Source organism: Ruditapes philippinarum, unplaced genomic scaffold, assembly GCF_026571515.1.
Source record: "Ruditapes philippinarum isolate M1 unplaced genomic scaffold, ASM2657151v2 ctg682_1_1_1_1, whole genome shotgun sequence".
Classification (NCBI taxonomy): domain Eukaryota; kingdom Metazoa; phylum Mollusca; class Bivalvia; order Venerida; family Veneridae; genus Ruditapes; species Ruditapes philippinarum.
Genome location: NW_026852798.1, coordinates 42,555 through 55,662, shown reverse-complemented (window position 1 = coordinate 55,662; position 13,108 = coordinate 42,555). Strand labels below are relative to the sequence as shown.

General features: G+C 32.3%; 1 long non-coding RNA gene across 1 annotated transcript in view; it reads right to left on the bottom strand.

Moving 5' to 3' along the window:
• Window positions 1-10,573: 10,573 nt before the first annotated feature.
• The window catches only part of LOC132724445 (uncharacterized), a 35,735-nt gene continuing 33,200 nt past the window's right edge, over window positions 10,574-13,108 (bottom strand). The window contains exon 2 of the long non-coding RNA XR_009624911.1: window positions 10,574-10,822. This is a non-coding gene — a long non-coding RNA (uncharacterized LOC132724445). The remainder of the gene's footprint in view (window positions 10,823-13,108) is intronic.

Below are 13,108 nucleotides of genomic sequence, written 5' to 3'. Positions count from 1 at the left end.
TAACTAATTTGGTTATTATCAATTTTTAAACATATTTGAAACGAATGGTAAAAAACCCACACACCCCTCGGAAAAAGAACGTTGTTAAATTAATAGATAGAAAAGGATCTATTTGGAAAAAAAGCGTCACCCATGTCAGAATTTCCTATTATATTCAGTACGAATAAGTCTCTTGTATTCCGGAGGATAATTTTGCTGTTATTTATTTTTTAATCTATTTTCAACTAGATAGCTTTCTCCCTCGCGTGCTCAACGATGTGTGTGTGTGGGGGGGGGGGGGGAGAGAGAGAGAGGGGCGTTGAGAAAATCGTATTTTTATGCTTTTCTTGGCCCAATTTGAGTGAAAAGCGTTTAAACGCTTTTCATTTAGGTCATTGTTTTACAATTTGAATAATTATTCTGTAAAAACGAAGAGCGCGAATGATCTGAAATTTTGCACAAGGATTAGTGGTCTACACATATATCAAATGGTACATTTATCTGGAAAAATTATTTTCAGTCCAATCATGTCAAAAAGAAAACTCAGTGGAGTCCCTTTAAACATGTCCAAGTAATAAACAAATTAAAATATCCTCAACAAATCCACGCTGCCAAATGCACAGTTTCTTTTCTTTATTTTACTATTTATTTATTTATTATTATTTTTTATTTATTATTTATTTATTTTTTTTTTTTTTTTTTTTTTTTTTTTTTTGGGGGGTGGGGGTTCTTTCATGATTTATGATTTCATACATAATACCTTACAGATTGTCCTGTTTTTATTCAATTTATTTTTTCTATGTATTCGTTCATTTAAAAAGAAATGCCATATTTATTTAATAGGATTTAGTGTAATGCACGTATAGAACGTTATGTTAATCAGTCCGTTATGGTGGCTCCCTCTACAACATATCACACGCGTCATCACCTTGAATAAAACATCCAATGTCGTCTGCCAACACTTGTTACAGGTCACAGTAACAAAAGAAGTGTCGAAAGTGGCGGAGATGTCGAACAGGTTACTAAATTAATAATTAGTTACTTATAAGTAATAACTAATTTATTGAGCAATGGCACTTCGTAGCCATAAAAAAAGCCGTTAGACATATTGTACAGGAATTTGTCGTCTGCAAAGTTGGCGATTATCCTGAACAAATATATATTGTAAACAGTAAAAATGAATTTCCTTTTTTATTAAAATACATAAGGTTTATGTATATTTTTTTCAGAGCCGTGTTTTCAAAATACTCGCCATGAGTGCTGGTAAACTAGTACGGAAAACGCCGAAAAGTTGCGATTTCATTTTGGATTATACGCAGTGATTGGCAGAAAGTTGGTGAATCTAGTATGGAAGGCTACCCAGGTGTTGGCTTACAAATGTCTGAAATAATACAGGAAGAGGTAAGCTACATGGAGAGAAAAATGTGCAGCCTGACCGGGACTCAAACCCGGGACCCTCACTGGGCTATCCGGCCGCTAACACATCATCTCCCCTAAATAGCAAAAAGTTCTGAACCGTGACAGGTTTCGCCAGTAAAATTTTCTCCTAAATAACGAGAATAACAATGTCGGCGTTACGTAAACTAACGACAGCAAAAATAGAATTCTATTACCGTCATCAAGGCAAACGAAGTACCATATACAAGTCTAGATTTAATTTGCTTTCTCACATCCGGGTCCGTAAGGAATGCATTCCACAACCACTTTCCGAGATTTCATCTAATATCGGCATAAATCAATATAATGAAGAGGTCACTTAAAATATACCCACCTCCCGCGTTATTAGATTATGTGTTTTCTGCCGTTTACAAGTGCATTGTCGTTGCTACTTCTGTAGTCGCAGCAGAAGTTAAATTTTGCCTTTTACCGTCAGCCGATCATGACCTACACCAGTTTCTTCAGCTGTGTCATTTGAATGATGACTAGAATTTTGTCATATGATTTTGGGTATGAATTTAGTTCACGTAACTTTTAAAAGCTCGTTTGTAACGGAACAAATTTTAACTCATCCATTTACTTACCACCAGTCCTTCCTTAACACTTCCATGTTGTGTTCGTTGTCATTCGATGCGTATACCTTTCCGATTAGGTCAATCAGTAGAGCGTTTCACTGGGAATCGGGCGACCCTGGCTCGATTCCCGGACAGCGCAGATCACTTTCGTTGTTGTTGATCATGAAATCCTTTCTACGGTCATTCGCACTGTACCTCTGGTATGTAGAGAAGTTGTCAGTTGTTTGCGAATGTGAAGGCAACTAGTACTGATAAAATTGCTTGACAGCATGCTCAGGAACGACGCAGTGGCTGCACTCTGCTCTGGTACATTAAATGTGGTTTATCGTCGTCATCCGGATTGGTAAACTACAAACAACGTTTTATGTGGAGATATCTTGTATGTGGACACATTTCCTTGCAAACAGAACAACAACAACAACAACAACAAAACAAACAAACCAGACAAAACAACAAACAAATAAACAAAAAAGCAACAGCAGCAAACACCCTCCCCCCCCCCCCAAAAAATAAATAAATAAATAAATAAAATAAAATAAATAAATAAATAGATAATAAAATAAAAAATAAACAAAACCAAAACAACACCAATAAAAAAAGAAGAAAAAAAAACAGTTTCTGACATTTGGTAAACGACTGAAATAATTCATATTTAACACGTACAATTCCATCCGGTGTTCGTCAAAATTTAAAGAAAATTTAAGAAATGTAAATTGATTGCCCTTTAAGTGGGCACGCTGGTGGTATTTTGTTCCAGTGAACAGTTATAGTTATAATTTATGACATTTTATTTGCATTTAATATCGTTTAATGTGTTTCATGTACATGGCGGTATTTTATTTTCAAATCAGTGCACGCTTGACAGTTAATATTACCCTATCGAGATGCAATTAATTTGTTATGAGGCAGAAGAACGGTTCTTTTAATGCCTGCCTGAAAGTCTATAAATGAACATCAAAGGAGCCGCGCATCTGCCGCATGTCTCAAAATACAATGTTACATTATAAGACAATGTCTTCATTTTGCCCGTTTTTGAGAAATCTTCCATCTGCTGATTCACATTTTATTTAAATTCAATTATAATATCAAGTGATCGAAGTTTCAAATTATTAATTTTTTAGTTTTAAGACAATTTATCAAACTTGTTTGTTTTTTCTCAGATAAAAAGACTATGTGGATAAAATGATTAAATATGTGAGAAATTTCATTCAGGTAGTCGTCCATTCATGCTTTGGGCTCTTGTTTCGCGTTTCCATTCACAGCTATATTCTGTGCCTGCAGCTGTCTGTGTACCGAACTCCCGTTCTTAGAAAGACGTATTGGATATTTCTGAATGGACGTATTATGAGTCAATGAAACACTCAGATAATAGTATTAATGGGCGTTATTTCAAATTTTAAAATCTTGTCAGAATCATATTCAAACGGAAATGATGTAATGCACGCGCCAGATTTAAAGAATACCGACCAATTTCAGCCTGGAATAATACGGGATCAAGCGTTGGTTACGCAGCCTCCGTTGCATTATTAAAATAACGGTCCTTATTTCTAAGTGATTGTAACATATTGAACTTAATGCGCGTGCTTTCTTTTGGCGAATAATACCCTAAAATAGCTTATCTAACCAGCCTCTTAAACATCAAACGAAATAGCCGACATCTGTTAACATCGTACGTAATCAATAATTGATTTAAGCGACCCCAAATTAATAGCCACGTGACTTTAATTAAAAATATTCGCATAGCAGTAAAATTTTAATAAATTCATGTTTGTGATTTTTTTCCCAACAACATCTGCTGAAGGTTTCTTTTTGTTGATTAATTCCAGATCGTATTAATTAACCGATTGAAATAGAACGATAAAATAATATTTTGAGGACATTTGAAGAATACACAATGTTGACGTTGACTAAGCCATATATGCGCCATGTGACTAATTATATTATTCATGTATTTGTTGACTTTGCTTGTTTGTTTATTTTCATTCGTTCGTTCGTTCATTCTTTTTTTCGTTCGTTCGTTCGTTCGTTTCATTCTGTAAGTGAGTAGTTTCAGTCACATTTTCGCATTTTCGCAAATTCTATTTCAAGTTTAGTCATTTAGTTACGTATATATAACAGACTAGGTTTCCATATGTTCTGATAGGAACAAAACAGAACAGAACAGACTTTTATTTTGACTTGTATATACATTGTACATAATCATGCAACATGATACAAAAATTAATCACTAATATAATATATTTACACTACAAACCTGTTATACATTGCTGATTGATATACATGTACAAATGTATTTTAAAAATGTTTGGTTTTACGGCGCAGCAACTCAAATTTAGGTAATATGGCACTGAAACAGGAAAGATGATATTGCTAACCTCAGGTTTTACAAACTTCAAAGCAACACCATGGGTCAAAATATATCCATCTGCTGGAGCTAAGAGATGCATAGACTCCAATAATGCAAACTCGTTCAGTCGCCTCTTACGATTACTTAGGGATAGACGGTGGCCTCAACCTTTTAAGGCAACCTCTCAGCTACAAGGGGGACCATGTCACGTAAATCTTTATAAATATGATTTTAAAACAATAAATATCATGTTGTTGAGGATAAACATTTTGGCATGCAATTAGTAATAAATTATTTAATATAATTAACAATTGATAGAATTAACAATTGAATTTCTGATATTTACTGATAAAAGGAGGGGTGAAGAAGAAGAAGAAGAAGAAGAAGAAGAAGAAGAAGAAGAAGAAGAAGAAGAAATAGAAGTAGAGGAAGACAGAACCAAATTATATTTATTTTCAGTAATTTTCTGTAATTTATAAAAAAAAAAACTGAAAAATTTCGACACGTTAAAACATACTAAAAGGAAGAATTTGAAACTGTTGGTTTAAGTGTGATAAAAAGGTGTCGGAAATAATGAAAAAACTTACAACAATTATACGCGTCGTGTTATAAATCTGAACATTTCTTTATCTTGTATATAAATCTTATATTAACAAGAAACATGACGATAAAGTGATATTGACAAGCAGGAAGTATATAAAATTATGTAAACTTGTCATAAATTCCTTCTATACCATTGTTGGCCATTTGTTAACACCATGCCCTGAAGTCATATAAGAAAACCCTTAGAGGTTACATCTTTACATTACTCGGATATTAATTTTTTTATTTCCGATTTAAAGCCGAAGTGGTGAATTTTGAACAACACTTGGAACACCTCGGGCAACATTACAAAGTTGTAGAAGAAAGCAGAGTTTTTACGATTGCCAAAACAATTGCGAAAATTAATCGTTCTTATTTCTAGAAAACCAATTATCAGTCTTTTCAGAATTTATTAAGTACACAGCAGAATAGATTTTATTCAAGTGAATTATTTGTTAATAAATACAAAAGTCATTTCGCGCTTAACGCACTTGCCGCAATTTAGCGTTCATTTTCGTTTTATGACAATTTAATTTCGAGAGGAGGTGTAACTGTGTAGAAGGAGGATCAAGTGGGAATTCAAATAAAATAACAGAAAATCGATCTCAATAAGCCCACCTAATAAAAACCTTAACTCTCTTATCGTATTTAAACAAGGTCCGCTTCAGATGAAAGATAGCAAAATTAAGACCTTAGCACTTTGATCCTATTAGATGGTGTTGTTAACAGATAATGGCTGACAGTTAAGAAAATTGTCTATCTAATAGGGCAAAATAAACTTTGAACCTCGGTGAGAAGACCGACAGAGATCAAGTATTTGATGGCTGTCGATGCGACTTAACAGATAGTTGCAACAAAAAGGGTGCTAATCTGTAAACAATGTTATTGTTATAATTTAGGACTTAATTCAGGGGCGGTGCTTTGGATGACTTTGATGGGGCAACAGTTAACTTTTATATTGTAAACAAGGCGTTAAGCTCAGCGCAAATAAACACCATTATGTTAGAAGACCGAACAACAAGAAAGTGCTAAAAAATCTGCTCACACATGGGTACGTGTTAGTATAGCCATCTTTTGTTAGCTGGGGGGTGGGGACGCATATACATAACGCATAAAAGGGCTAACTTACAATCTTCTACTTTGTTCAATAAATACGTCTTCGATATGTCATTCTGAAAAAAAATTGGTGAACCCTCGGAAGCATTAATCACAACAAAGTTACATGAAAATTGCAGACTCGGTTTGACCGAGTCTTTTCATATAAAAGTCATTTTATTTACACGGTGGTAGTCCAATCCAAATAAATTTAGTGTCGGGAGAGCGGTAACTTGAGTAGAACTGCCGAACTTGATAGCTTCCTATTCACAGTCCATGGCGGGATTTGAACCCTGAAATCGGCATAAAAGGAACATAGATTTTTGTTAAATCTTGTAACTTTGATTTTCTGAGTTAATAAAATGCTTTGTGTCGTTTTGAAATATACTTGTATTCTACATTTTCATTTGTATAATTATAAATTTACAGAAAAACGTTTTCATATCGTTTTAAAATCTGTAAGTACAAAGGCACGGTCGGCATCTTTGATTTTTTCTTTCCTTTCTTCTTCCTCAAGATTATAAGATTTATATCTTTTGTGTGAATGTATTTTTTCAACGATATTACGTCCTGTCCGAACACGTCCGAACAAATCTTTGTTTGCGTTCCCGGTTGCATTAATGTCACCGACAGTGAAAATAAGGGCTGTACAAAATACCAGCTAATCCCGGATTATCTTCTTGTTCAACAAAGAAATCGGAAATAAAAATGTTGTACAATTTCGCTGAGTGTGAACGGTTATTTAATTAAGTAAATAAATGATGGAATTTTATGGTTTGTTATTGTTCAACTTCCACTAGTTATTGGTACAGGTGTTTGCCCTATCCCAATTTATCACCAAGATTAAAAGACGTTAGAACATGTAAAATGAACACCAAACCGATGGCTTTTAATCCCTTATCTTATCATAACATCTAGGTTCCTCGGTGCTAATACTATTATTTCTTGAAATATAACAACAAAAGCTTTGTACAAACATACATACTTAAACATTAAGTTTACTCGCAAACCCATTTATTAGAGACATACCGATTTGTGAAATACGTTTTAATTATAAATCAAGATGACCTAAATCGTAAAAAAAAACAATTTTCACTCTCAAAGTACCAGAAATCTCCTAAATCTTTTTAGTGTTTCATCTTTGAAGTCGGTCGATTATTTGTAATGACACAATGATTGAATGCTGTCTTCTAGTTAAAACGAAATTATCTTCAAGACAAATTACATGTATGTAATTTGATTTGTAACTATCATAAATTGTCAACTGTACATAAGAACATAGGAAAGATGGCGGCGCCTTGCGGGGATCCAGTAATTTGTCAAAATTACATGTATCATGTTTCCGTGGTCAGTTTAGGACTCGACACATTCAAAGTCGGTATGCTGACAAGATGACTGATGAAAGACACCGCTTTCTAATTTTTCGGCCATAAATAACACTTTGTTACTTTAAAGTAAATTCATTTGTAGACAGTGTCTTGTTACATCAATTATTATAACTTCACTAAGAAAAAATGTCAACGGTAATATACGATGGTATACGATGATATACGTGATATTCAATGATATACTAGTACGTGTGTACAAACATTAATACATACAATTATAATAAAATAGCACAGTTATATACAATGATATATTATAATACAGTACTATACAAACATTTTACTATATTTCTTTTCATAAGGAGATAAGCATCTAAGTTGCTCTCTCAAACCATTATTTAAAGTTTATGGTTACCCTTTGTAAGGAAAGAAAACAATTTTCAATTCTAAAAACCCTATAAAAAATCATTATGTCAACATGTTTAACAATCCAAGAATCAAAGTTTTTGCGCTAAATATTTCTCGAATAAGTGTCCCAGTCGCTTTAAAAATGTATAGCTATTTATTTACTAACAGAACAGACATTGTATTAGACTTGTACATAAGTGTATCATCATAATGCATAACATCAATGATAAACATGTCACATATCTATGGCATATTACAAAAGTTTAATCATATGCTTAAACATATATTATACAGCATTTTAGTCTATTATTGACACGCCAATTAGATTTTCCCGCCTAAAATATTACTATACCCTGTCACTCACGACTTAAGAAGGCAAGTATGCTCAGTATCAAGTTAAATCAAAATTTATTTAACAATTATAATCACACTGTGCAAACATTTTAAATGTCAATAAAGTTGTCAAATGTTTATAAACAGGAGAAAAGTAAATATAAATATTTCATGGCACGTAGACATTTCGAAATCTTGTGCAAATATTACGCAAGTTTCCAATACCAAAAAGGAGGTAATGAATTTTCATTGACAGTGTAACTGATACGGAATTTTGACACGTTAAGAACGCGCATCTGTCCAATAATTTGTTTATTTTGCGATAGAATAGATATCCAATAATTACAATAGTAAATTGTCTGAAATGGAAATATTTACGTATCGAAAAAATGTTGAGAGTTATGACAATTTTGTTTTGTCATGTATATAAATTATAACGCAAGCACCGCTATTTTACCCTTTAAGCCTACAAGGAAAGCGGAACTTTTGATGTTAAGTCTCCACCGCAGAGTTTTCATTGTTACATAGAGAATAAATTAACAATAGATTCAACAGATCAATGGACAGTTTTGCCGATGATAAATAGATTTGTGATGATAAATAAACTATTTAGAGAAAACCCTAACAAAAGACGCGAGATATGACGCAGTGTTTTTGATAATAACGCGATAATTCCTCCCTTAATACCGTTATCTCTAAACTGTGCGTTACTATGTTCAAAATATCATCCGTTACAACTCAAATTATCGCGTAACGTAAAAATATAAAAGAACGCGCGAAATGGTCCTGTCGCGTGCACCGAATATTGAGTCATCAAAGATCGGCCGCTCTATCCTGGTAATGATTCGTGAAATTAAATAGAAATTGTAACGCATTGTTGGTTAGTATATCATAATATGCAACATCTGTTACGTTTCCAAAATTAATCTAAATTATTTAGCAAATTACCAGTAAAGCATTCGTTAGTTTTCTTTTGTAATAAATGTTAAATTGTTCAAGTAAAGGTCTTTCTTTTGTCAGAAATTAAGGTTCTTGCAATGGTACGAAACGGGACATTTAGATCGGAAAAAAAGCCGCATATCTCCGTGCGAGACATAATTCCACATTTTTACGTCACAAATCTAAAAATGAAATAAAAAAACAGATAAAAAATATGGTTCCTATTTAATATTAAAAATGTCAAATAAAAAAGGAAGTTTTCTGGCTATGCATAAGACAACCTGTTAATTCTTGCACGTTTTTGTCAACGCAACATGACACTTAATAGAAAGTGGTGTTTTTAGCACGGTACTTTACCATCTGTATACAGGCTAGCGAGAAAATATTGTTGTGGTCAACAAAAACATTTTATTCAACGCCATTGTAACTGGACAGCTAGAGAACACTTGTCCGAACCGTGACAGGTGTTGCGGATGTGAGAGTGGACAAGTGGCATACACTTCATATTAACAACAAAGAAATTATAAAGTAAAGAAAACACAATATAACTGCACCTATTTGGCAATTTTCCTGTCTTACGTATAATTTGTTATCGTGTAACTATTTTTGCGTGTTTAACATCTGCGGAATTCCTGTGAAAGAACGGTTGGTTCCCAGCTTGTTTTGAGCCAATCTTTTTGTTTAAGCAGTTTAAAAACTAGAAATTGTTAAAAGCCTTTCTTTTCAATTTAAAAAAATAAAATATAAAAAATATATATAATCACCGAATAACGCTAAACGGGAGAAAATTATAAAATTGATTTAAAAATCGAAAAGATGCAAGAAGAGCTGAAAGTCAAACATGCCCAATTTAACCCTTACATAAAAAGAGCGTTTAAGAGGCGTGGCCTTTTACAAGCATCTTTGAGAGAAATCTTGTAAGGCTCATAGATTTTGAAGATTTACTATGACAACATGGGTATTATTTCAAAAAGTGGTGACAGCTGTTTTTTACACACGAGTGTACCTTTAATCAATACCATCCTTGTTCACTTTAAATATCTTGTCCCATTCTTTGTAGATTTATTATTGTAATAATAATTAGATAATTTCAAAATTCCACATTTCAGTAAACATTCGGGTGACAGGTAATAATTTAGGAAAAGATTCATCCAAACTGATTTATGATTGTCGGCTAATTTGAGAAAATCAATTTAACTTGAAATCAAACTTCAGTTCCTCTTAAAAGTTGTAAATTGTTTTATATCTTTTCCTTGCTTTGTTTTATTCGTATTTTTTTGTTTCTTTCTTTCTCAATTCAAGTGCCTGTATGTCTTATTCGTCCGATCGTCTGTCTTTTTCTTTCTTTCTTTCTTTCTTTTCTTTCTCTTTCTTTCTTTCTTTCTTTCTTTCTTTCTTTCATTCAACAAGAACTACAATTGCATATTTAAGTATGATTTAAATATCAAAAAGTTCACTGAGTGAAAATGAATATTTATGAATAAAGGTTCATGAAAAGTATTGAAAAAAAGAACAACAACAAAAACCCTAAAAGAACGAACAAGTTCTTAACCATCACTTATTCATTGATTTATTAGCATAAGCATGTCAGTCTGCGAGTGAATTGTCAGCCATTTCTACTTTGTCCTGTTTAATCATTGGATGACAAAACGAGCGCAACATACACTCAACGCGTGCCAGATAATTAGATTCCATGGATGTCACATAACGGTACAATACACAGCACGTGCACATCTGGCGGATGGGGTTACTGCAGGAGGGTGTCATTCAGCATCCCGGGGGTTACCGTCCTTCACAAATGTCTGCAAATATACAGATTCATTAGAATTGTTAATTACAGAGCCACCAATTAACACGTGACATTTCAAAACATATCAATGTTGACTGAAGTTGTGTCACTGGATGAAAGTTTCAGCGTCGATTTAAAGAGCAGAGCAGAGCAGAACAGAATAGAATAATATAGAATAGAATATACGAACATAACATATAAAAAAAATCATTTTAGAACATACATTTTTTCAATGCCTTATAAAAATTATCAATCAAGCAGCATTTTATTTGGCAAAGCATACATATATAATTATGTTTATTAAAAAAAAAAAATTATTTACAGATAAATGACATTCCGATTTGAACATTTCATTTTCAAAAGAATCTCTTGACTTGATTGAACAATTTAACAATGAAAATTGAAGTCACCTGTACGTAGAAGTTAATCTAACTTGTTCTTGTGTATGTGCTAAATAATAAAAATTGCTGGAACAGCTTCCGTGATGTATTTTTTGCATATCTTTCCTGGAAATAAAAAATATACCTTTTTTAAGTTAAGTTAATTTCTAAAAGGCAAAATCTTTGAACGTGTTTTAACAAATATCAATCTCAGGCACAGTCACGTTCAAACAAAGAAAGTTAAAAAATGTGCAAACGTAATACCGGAGTCGTTTTGTTTTCGTTTTTTATTTGTTTTCTTTTTTTTTAAATTTCGAACCTCAGGTTGACTTTGGCATTATAAACGCGCTAGCACAAAGAATATTCGTAATCTTGCTTAAACAACAAGAGCCAGAAACATCGCGTGTCTCTCGTCTGCGTTTGTTTAAGACTATTTGCAACTTGATAAGAAACTTTACATTGTGCCGAACGTTTCGTTGATTTTAATTATTGGATAGTTTTGGTCCTTTGTCTTTTTCCGCGGACCATCTGTCTTTACCAAGTGAATAGATTAGTGGAGAGCGAGTGATGAACAGTACAATTAAATTATAAGTAGTGCTGAAAAAGGGTCCCTGTAATATTATATTCAATGAAAACAGAGTCAACTTAATATCGAAATTGCCACTAAAGAGGTTAAATTGTGTAATAAAATATTGTTTTATGACGTATAGTATTTCACTGGTCAGTAGGGAACGCGCCAGCTGTTAGGTCTGCTGTATTAAATTTATTGTCTTAGTAATACTTGCTGATTTTTTTTATGTGTCGTCTGATATAGGGAAAACTAATTACCATAAATGTATATAGTTCTGAATTATTTATATTTAATTGATCGTTATCAAGAGATAGTGTGTTATAATTATACATGTAGACACTAGAAATCCATTGTCTGTGTGCGAGAATCGGTCTGGATAGAGATGAGAACCGAAATCGATGAGCGTATCAAAGTGTTGCAGAAAATTACCATTTTGTCTTAAATTTCAAACAGTGATAAAATTAGAATACGTATACTGACTATGAAAGCTTTAACTCAAACCTGCATTATGAATCCATCTTAAATAAACGACTTCCTATTTTGAACATATAATTAAGCGTACTTAATAGAACGTATTAAGAACAAACCATTATATATATGTAAATTCATAATCATGATTATTATTAACTGCAATGTATATGATTTCTGGTGACTTATAGGCCCGTAGAGCCGGTGATATATCATTTTATCTTGCAGATATGTATTGTTATAGATATACACTTTTCACGATGACAATAAATATTTACTTACTTACATATTATGGATTAATTCCTTTGATAAAATGTATCATTATTATCATTATGAAAAACAATCTTTACAAATCTTACTAAGGCAACAGACGTAAGGAATGCATCGAAAAAATAAATCTGATTAATGAATATTCATTTTTACAGCATGTAATTTAGTTGGTTTCTATCATTAAACAATAAGCGTCTGTATAAAATTTATTAGTGTAATTTCTACTAATAAATTTTAGATTTATTCATCGCCACATTTTACATGGTTGCTTGACTTTTTGTTTGTGTTTTTTAACAACAAGAACAACATCTAAGATAAATAAAGATCATGATAATCATAAATGACAAATGCTTTTGATTACCGATATAATAAATTTATAGACAGTGATAAAATTTTATAGATGTATCACAAAATCAATTTCAATTTGCTATTATTAATCATCAGGCAATCTTTAATAATAATTATCGTTTTATTAATAAATTAGCGTTTTATTACAAGTTATTTAGGAAGTGATTTGCATATTTAAAAAAGTTGCACCTAATATGTTCAAAATCAATTTTAATTTGCTATTATTAATCATCACGCAATCTTTAATAATGATTATCGTTTT